The sequence below is a fragment of the Ambystoma mexicanum genome, chromosome 3p (assembly GCF_040938575.1).
Source record: "Ambystoma mexicanum isolate Mex_15411 chromosome 3p, UKY_AmexF1_1, whole genome shotgun sequence".
In the NCBI taxonomy this organism is placed as follows: domain Eukaryota; kingdom Metazoa; phylum Chordata; class Amphibia; order Caudata; family Ambystomatidae; genus Ambystoma; species Ambystoma mexicanum.
In genome coordinates this window covers 842504240-842513929 of record NC_090925.1, presented here as the reverse complement: position 1 = coordinate 842513929, position 9690 = coordinate 842504240, and positions in this window count along the sequence as shown.

Genomic DNA, 9690 nt, shown 5'->3' with positions numbered 1-9690 from the left:
AATATTTTGATTGATGGATTTTGAGCGACAACTGATGGTGCTTGCTCAAAAAGATTAAAACATCATATTTAGTAAAAAATAGGAAGGAGAATAATAGACTGGGTAAGTAGTGACAGTCTAAATTGACTTGTTACCATGGAAGACGCACCACTTTCACACCTATGCAGAACACTGCCGAGACACACAGCCAAAATGAGAAAATACCGTTCTGAATGGATCAAGGGCACAACTAATAAAGCACTTATGTCATGGCCTCAAGAGGGCTCATTAGCGAAATCGATATTACGTCACATGACGACATACATGCCAATCATAAAGGAAAAAAGTTAGAGAAAATGTTGGCAGTTTTAGAACTCTGGAAAATGCAGTGGCATATGCTAATCCAATATATGAGCCCCCTGCTTTTAACAGCGAAGACACCTCGGATGAGAGTGGGAATAGGGAGCGACAACGTATATTAACACGCGATGAAAATAAACAGCGTGATGAGAGAAAAGAAAAGCAAGACAAGCAAGTAGAGACAGACAAAAAAGCAGAAAAACAGAAAGGAACAAAGGAACTAGTGTAGGGCATGACAATAGTGCAGACTGAATGGATGGAATGACAAATGTTGTTCAAACTAGCTGATAAGGGGATTGATGGAGTACAGGAAAGAGAGGAAAAGGCGGAGCGAGTGAAAAGAGAAAAAAGAGAAACACTAGCATTATTTTACCATATCTTGTTTCAAGGGCTGCCAGAACCGGTGAAATGGCAACTAAAGAAAGAGATAGGAATGGAAGCGAGCAGAGATACAATTGGCAATTGTGAACTATTGCAGAATCTTCAGGGAAAAAGATGAAAACAAAGCAGAGGGAAGAAAAAAGGAAGGGGCGAAGTAAGTGCCGCTAAAATTATCCAAATATACCATAGAAGGAGCGGTATTGACAAATATTAAGGGAGCGACGGCACAAACAGTGCAGTTGCCACAACAGAATAATGTGACATATGTGATGGATCACAAGGGGTATAATGTTATGCTCCGAGGCAGAGGGAATGGGCCTGGGGGAGGAGGACAAGGTGGATTTCAAAACCCTCAAGGAAGGGGAGGATTTAATGGCAGACAGCCACCGCAATGTTGGGGATGCAGTAAATTAGAACATTTAGTTAGAGTATGCTGAAGCAGGGAGGCATGCAGCAACGGAATTGGCAATCTCCAAGAGAGGGGATGGATATACGCCACAGTATAATATAGATTCTCAAGGATATTATGGCCAAGATCACATGCAAACTCAGACATATGCACCGCAAGTACAGCAAATACAACAGGTTCCAATGCAGATGCAGCCGCCATAGGGGGAGCAACAGCAGGTGCCTATGCAAATTCAACAGGCACCGATGCAGCCACTACAATATATTCCAATGCAACAGATGGGTACATCACAATGGCCCATGGATACGGGAGCTACACAACTAGCTACACCCAAATCGTGGAGTGTGACTGTGTGGGATGAAATCCTTTCTCTGGTACAGGGATTCATTTATATCCACAATAGGACAGCCCACAGAAGGACCTGGTGTGTTCAGTGCTATCTGTAACACCGGACCCCAGAGAGGAACCAAGGGTCAAGGTGACGATTGGAGGCAAGACGTTTTCATTTCTTGAGGACACTGGGGCAACTCGTTCCTGTGTCCATGAGGGAAAATATCCAATGTCAGGTGTCGTCATGAATGTCAGGGATTTTCTGGGGCAACACATCTAGTTCCATTTACAGACAAATTACCGATTTCTATAGGTGAACACAACATGTGTATGCCATTATTATATTCTAAACAAACACTATTAAACATATTAGGACGTGACTTAATGATGAAACTGACCATGATGATATCTTTGACTGACGAAAGAAAAGTGTGTTCCACTCCAGAAATACATTATGTAAATGTGAGGAAGCTCATACTAACATTCACAGAAAATAAAGCTTTATGTGGAGTACCTATAGATGCGGAAGTGTGTTGTATGAGTGACTATCTTATTATCATGGTTACCTAAATTGATCGGCAAAATGTTGAGGATACTTGATACATTTTTGTTCAGTCTAGAGATTCCTATGGATGATGTGGAAGGGCAAGTTATCCCTTTAAAACTAGAAGCAGCAATAGTAAGAGAAAAAATGGTGATGCTTCATGGGACAGATGATGAGGGAAGAGGATGGAGAACAGTGATAGCCCTCGAAGGATACAGGTTGACAGATTTGACTGATGAGGAACTATTTAGGGATGACAGTTCAGGTGAGGAGACAGTATTTTTCATAAACCTTACATATTGGATTAAGGTAGAAAATTTTGAAATACCACAGAGAATAGCATTGGAAAAAAAGAAAGTGCAATTTTTCAGGAAGACTTGGGAACTGTGCCAAATATCTTATGGACTACAAGTCCATATGACATAGGTTTATTGAAAGAAGTAGGAACAGTAAAAATTAAGCTCAAACCAGGAGCAATTTTCACATGTGCAAAGCAGTATCCCATGTCTAGAGAAGCGGATGAAGGGATATTTGAAACCATACCTGCTTTAATCAAGCAATGCATTTTGGTACCATCGGATTCTCTGTGTAACACGGCTGTGTACCCTGTCAAAAAATCAACAGGTGTATAGTGGAGATTCATTCAGGATTTGAGACCCCTAAACAATATAGTTGAAGCACAATTTCCTTTGGTTCCAAACCCTGAGACAATATTGTGTAATATCCTGCCAAAAGCAAGGTATTTCACTGGTGTAGATGAAAAAATTCATTTTTCTTAATTCCACTTCATGAAGACTCACAAGATCTGACTTACTTTTCATATAGAACAATTTGTTTGAAACATACTCGTTTGCCTCAAGGGTACTGTGCCCCCCCATTCAATTTTAACAAAGTACTTCAGACAGACTTGGGAAATGTTCAACTTGAAAGTACCATAATTCAATACGTTGATGACATTTTAGTGTGCAGTGAGACAAGAGAAAGGTGCAGAGAGGACTCAAGCTTATGACTTTATTGGCAGAGAAAGGGTACAAAGTTGTTAAGGAGAAATTACAATATTGCGCAGAAGAAGTACTATATATAGGGCAGTTCATTTCACACTAAGGAAGAAAAGTGACACCTGAAAGGGCAGAGGCCATTATGAGGACTGAACAGCCAAGAACAGTAAAACAAATGCAACCATTTTTAGGCCTATGCAACTATTGCAGGGCCGGGGTTTTCGATTACAGTACATCGACCACTTTTAAAAGGACCCAAGGAAGCACAGATGGAAAAAAATAAACTAATATGGACAGAAGAGATGACTGAAGGATTTCAGGAATTAAAAAAGGCGATCAGTACAGCCTCTGTTTTAGGGACTCCAAATTATAGTGAAGAATTCTACTTATTCTTTCATTCAAATGGAGAAGTAATGACGGCAGTGCTCACACAGAAAATACACAGAAAACAACATTAGGACATGCTCATAAACCATTGGCTTATTGCAGATCCAGTCATGAAAGGACAATAACCTTGTGAGCAATCTTTGGCAGCTGCTGCCTTTGCAATTGAAAAGGCTTCAAGTGTGACTATGGGGTGTTCAGTAAAGTTGCTTGTCGAACATGCATTATTTGCAATTTTGGAAAAACCTAAAGGTACATTGACTACACAAAGGGCATCAGGATATCAGGTAATTATGTCAAACCATGAAATTAAAATTGTTAGGTGTAGTGTAGTGAATCCAGCAATGTTTATAGCAGATCCAGTGGGAGAAGATGATGATTTGCATGATTGCACTACGTATACAGAGTGTTATGATGATATTCCCCATGTTAGAGAGAATGCTCTAGGGTGCGGAGAAGTCGTTTTCATGGAGAGATCATCAAGAATTGACCAAAAGAGTAGGGTGAGACATACTGGTTTGGCAGTGGTAAAACTGAACCGAGAGGGTACATTTGAGGTCATGATTAGTAGGAGATTGTCTCCAAATTACTCAGCACCAGCTGCAGAATTAGCTGCACTTATTGATGACCTGTGAAGCTTTGAGGATGAGGAAGTGACAGTGTTCTCTGACTCCACCTATGTGACGTCCACTGTACACGCAGGCTTGTCACTTTGGAAAAGGAGTGGCATCCTCCGCACAGATGGCACTCCAGTGCAACATGCAGGGTTTTTAGAAAAAAATATTAGAGCTTTAAGTTTCCCAGAGACCATTGAGATTGTAAAATGCACAGCCAATTCATAAAGAACAGATTTAATCTCTTGCAGAAACAAAGATACAGGTTTAGAGGCCAGAAAAGCGCCCTATCATCCAAGTATATCTGAGAGTGAGGTAAAAAATATGATGTCCATTGTACAGTTAATCGAAATACAAGGACGAGCATAGCCAGAAAAGAATGAGTTATGGAAATAACAGGGATGTTTTCTGTCCCCTACTGTTAGGAAAGATTTCGTAATTGTAGGTAATTTTCCTTCCAATGTGGCAACCCCTAAACTTTTTGCTGTTGTTTTTCACCTTGTTCTTGACTTTGCCAGAGAAGTGCAGCCTTCTGCCGCACTCCTCTGGGCTTTTGCTCCTTTTCTTATGGGGAAACTGACATGCCCTTAAGACAGTCAGTACCGGGGAACGCTGTTTCCCGTAGTTTCTTTTATCATGTTGCGGCTTTAGTGCAACATGACACAAGAGGGCACTGTAAGCTAAGTTACAGCTCTCTTGGGTCTCTAGCCTTCTACAGGCCCTAGATACTCGTTTAGGATGGTATTTGATCGGTGCAAGTCATTCAGGGACTGGAATGGTGGCAGCGATCGATTTGTGTATTTTGAGCTCCTTTTGGCGTTCTGAGCGCGTTTTTCGCACTGAACCCAAAATTGTGGCCTGGCTCCCAAAATGGCCAGACCACGAGGCTCCTTTGTCTTGTCCACTGACCGTCTTGCTCCCTTCACCTTCCCCAGGTCGAGCGACCCGGGGCCTTCCTTATTTGGGCATGTACTTTCCCGCGAAACGTGGTTGCTTTCGCGGGCTTCTACATGTCTTTTGTGTGCCTCCAGGGTGTGGGCTGGGATGTCTGGTCCCAATACACATCCTGGGTGCCAGATAGTCTAGGGTGGTGTGAATGCCTGGGACCACTGTGGTCCGTGATTGGTCCACGTATGGTATGTGTGTTGATGAGCGGATCTCCCATTGGCTCCCCTCCGTTTTGGCGCAAAGGGAACCGTGGATAAGAGGGGGCTGGAAACACCACTACCATGTCGATCTCCTGAGTTCTCACGAACGAAGGAATACAGGAGCGAAGCATCCTGCAACCAAGAGGCTGGACCGAGGAATCGCTGGTGACCCGCTGAAGGACTCCTCCTTTGCACTGCTGTAGTCCTGTGAAACCCTTTCCTCCTTTGATCGAACCAGAAGGCCTGTACTGGTGCTTCGACCTTTGGAATAGCAGGAACAGCTATTCTCGGCGACTTCATCATCTCCTGCCAGTAAGCCTTCGGAAGCGTCTCTGGGCCATCCAGTTGACTGACCAGCTTACAAGGGAGTCTTGCTCTGTAACCGCCGCCAGGTTGTGTTGTATTTCGAGTCCTTGTCACTCTCACACGCTTAGTACACTTGGCGTTCCCAAGTCTGAAGTGAGTAGTGTACATTTGGCTCAGATACACACGGCCGCTCCGTTGCCCTGCGGTGGTGACAAAACTGTGCAGGTTTCTTCGATTGGGACGTCTTTTTTCTCTACACGACGACGAGGCATTCCCGGCTCTTCTGAACCTGCCAGCTGCTGAAACTAACGTGGAGAAGCCTGGGTCTGCTTGCATCGGGGACCGGTGAGTAGTATAGCTAGGATCTGGTCGCCCTCCTGCAGTAGCCCATTGCTTTTCCCCGCTGTGTAAAAACAGCACCCTTTTGTCCGTACTCGCGCTCTGCTTCTGCTCGCTGTGGAGGCTGCGCTTGAGTCGCGGAACCTGCTCTTCTTCTGTTGTGCACTAACCCGAACTGCCTGACTTCCTCCGAAGAGCTTCTCCTTTTGCCCGTTGGCACCAGCGTGTGCAGGTACTTTGAGCACAAGGCTCCACTCTTCGCAGGGCTCGGACTTCCATCTAGTTAGGTGCCTCTGAAGGCGAACTGAGTCTAAAGCATTATCGCACTGCCTGTTTTCCTTCCCTTGCAGGTGGCCTACACATTTCGTGCCTCTAATGCTTGAGACGGTCGTATTTGTATATTTATTGTGTTGATATGGTATGTGTTGGCTTAATATTGTGATATTGTGATTTTTTCGCTACGGTCGTTGTTTTAAAGGCCTTAAAATAAATGTGTATATATTTTTGATATAACAACTGTTTGGAGTAGTTTGTAAGCGCTCTTGCTTTGTGTGCTCATTGCGGGCTTTCAGTCACCCTCACCCCTCTTGAGACCTAGTCTTGACCGCCGCGATCGCTACCTTGATTGGTCTGGCTCATCCAGAGGTTACCCTGTTCCAAGTAATTAGGTTGGCCTTCTGAACTTCTGCGCCACCAGGACACAGTTCAGAAATCCGTCTTAACAAATTGGTGTACATCGGTGGGATACGACTGAAGGTGTCCAGTGTTGCGCTCGAACTAAGGCATTTCAGGTTATTCCAACCAGGACACGTAGTGAATTGTTGTAGTATAACTTTAAAAAGGCCATAGTCCTATCTAACAGTATGGAAACAAATACCTTGTTAACTTTAAATGCTTCCAAATCAGAAACATTGAAGAAGATGTGTGCGGAGAGAAGTGTTTCCTCTCAAGGCACAAAATTGGAAATGATCCAAAGAATCGTGGCGTGGCAAGAAGCGCAGCTTGACGCTATAACTTCTGAGGACAGTGCAGAAGGTGGTGGGACTGCTCTCACTGGTAGAACCGACGGTTCTGCCGCTGCACTGATCCATCGCGACCACGAGGACAGGGAGGATGTGATGTCTAATGTTTCCTCTGCCAGTGCTGATGGGGAGGCTATGCTTGAATTCAAGAAGCAAGAGCTGCGGTTTAGGCAGCAGGAGCTTGAATTCAGCATAGCCAAACTAAAATCGAACAGGCAGAAAAACAGAAAGACAGGGATCACCAGTTGGAACTGGCCAAGCTTCAGGTTGCAAATGGGTCCAAGGGTCCTGGACATGGGTCTGGGGCCTCCTCTCATCCACGGTTTCCGAAAGATCTGCTCAGTGTGTATGAAGAAAGGAATGACATCATGGACTGGCTGAATGCGTTTGAGTATGCATGCGAAGTTCAAGAAGTTGACAATGCTGATAAGATTGCGTGGTTGCTCAGTAGACTGCCCCATTCTGGCTGTAGTGCCATTATGGAAATGTCGAAGGCTGAGCGAGCTGATTTCGCAATGTTAAAGCAAACTCTCATTTTAAAGTTTGGGAAGACTCCGGCCCAATATTTAAAGCGTTTTCGAGAGTATAAGAAAAAGGAAGGTGGTACTTGGGTATCTTATGTCGCTGAATCTTTAAAAAACTTAACTGGCTGGGTCGAAGGTTATAAGGTTTCTACCTTCGAAGGCATGATAAATCTTGTCATGCTGGAACACATTTTTGCTTCTTCTTCCCCGGAGCTTAAGCAGCATTTGGCCGATTCGAAGGAGATAGATCCTAAGAAGCTGGCCATTGCAGCAGACTTATGGGTGTCACATCGAGTGTCCCATAAGGACAAAACTCATCCTGGTAAGCAGGAGGAAGGGAAAAAGTCCAAAGATATGGAGGGTGGGGAATCTGCTAAATCTTCTTCCCATAAGGGCCACAAAAAGAAAAACAAGGGTAAGACACAAGAGAACTCACAGGGTAGTGGAGGTCAGCCTCCGAAACAGAACTCGGGTTACAATAAGCCTCCCTATGTAAACAGACCCACTGGGGCTTGTTTTTCTTGTGGAGCAACTGACCACGTGAAGGGGGATCCCCGTTGTAAGGTTAGACCTTTGGGGATCCACTCCGCTAATCTGGCCTTCTCCTCCTACGAGGAAGAAGAGATTACAGGAGCATCCTTCTCCTCAGACTCATTTCCCAGCGGGATAGAGGCTGAGGTAGTTTTAGTGTCCCTGGGTTCCTGGGAGCCTAAAGTCGCAGAGGCTTATGCTAGGATTCCGGATAATACCAAGCACTACTTTAAAGACAGTGTGCTGATCAATGGAGTGGATACTCCAGCTCTTAGGGATAGTGGGTGCAGTCGCACTGTAGTGGATTCTACCTTGGTAGACTCAGAGGAAGTTGCCAGAGCTACTCTGATGCCCACTAAGTTGGCTGACGGCCCCCTCCGTATGTTTCCAGTAATACCTGTAAATCTTACTTTAAATGGTACAGCAGTCAGGATTCCAGTGAGCATTCAGAGAAACGTCCCGGGAAAGGTCTTGTTGGGTAATGATCTCAGAGCTTTAGGGCTCGTAGGAGACACTGCCGAAAGACCCTACACACGGTCTCAAGCACGGGCAGCATTGGCCAAGTCCAATACGCCGCCCCAGCCGAAGGGGAAACCCAAGGCGAAAGGAGTCGACAAGTCACGACGAGGGAAAGTGAATATTCCCCCGAGCTCGCCTACCACTGCGGTGGAGGAAGTTGGTCAATCGCCCGGGCCTGACGAGGAGGTGGCGATGCCTGAAGTATTCGACCCCAACGATCATCCTGGACTAAAAGACTTGTTAGTTGAAGGAGGTCCTGATAGGGACGAATTCAGTAAAGGCCAACGTGAGTGCCCATCTCTGGAAGGCCTAAGGAGACAGGCCTGCTCCCAGCTTGAGGGTGAACCTCCTGGGAAGCATAGGATTTATTGGGAAGGTGGACTCCTGTATAGTGAGCCCACAGAGTCTACAGAAGGAGACCATAGGAGGTTGGTGGTTCCCCTTGCTGTTAGGCCCTTCCTCCTGCAGTTGGCGCATGAAGTTCCCCTTGCTGGTCACCTTGGTATGAAGAGGACCAAGCAAAGGTTATCCATGCACTTCTACTGGCCCAAGATGGGGGTGCAAGTAGAAAGTCACTGCAGGAGTTGTGCCTCCTGCCAGTTGTCTGGTAAGGTTGGCGCGACAATCCAAGCTCTGTTGGTACCGCTCCCAGTTGTGGGGGTACCATTTGAAAGGGTAGGGATTGACATCGTTGGTCCCCTTGACCCGCAAACATCCTCGGGCAATAGGTTTATCCTGGTGCTGGTCGACCATGCAACCAGGTATCCTGAGGCCATCCCTTTGAAAACTGTAACTGCCAAGTCAGTTGCAAAAGCTTTACTTGGCATATTTACTAGGGTTGGCTTCCCTAAAGAAGTTGTGTCGGATCATGGCAGCAACTTTATGTCGAAGTATAGGCAGGCTATGTGGAAAGAATGTGGGGTCACCTACAGGTTCTCTTCTGCATACCACCCTCAGACCAATGGTCTGGGGGGGCGTTTCAACAGGACGTTAAAGAGCGTGATTGGGGCTCTGGAGGAGCCTCAGAGAAGAAAATGGGATCTTCTTGTTTCATGCTTACTGTTTGCCTACCGAGAGGTACCACCGGAGGGTGTTGGCTTCAGCCCCTTCGAACTTCTGTTCGGTCATCTTGTACGGGGACCCTTAGCCATCGTCAAAGAGGGATGGGAGATGCCCCCTCCCCCTGTTACTACCAATGTAGTTGATTATGTGCTAGGGCTCAGAAAACGGATGGTACTTCTGATGGGCTTGGCTAGTGATAAATTGAAGGCAGGGCAAGCACTGGTGAAACATTGGTACGAC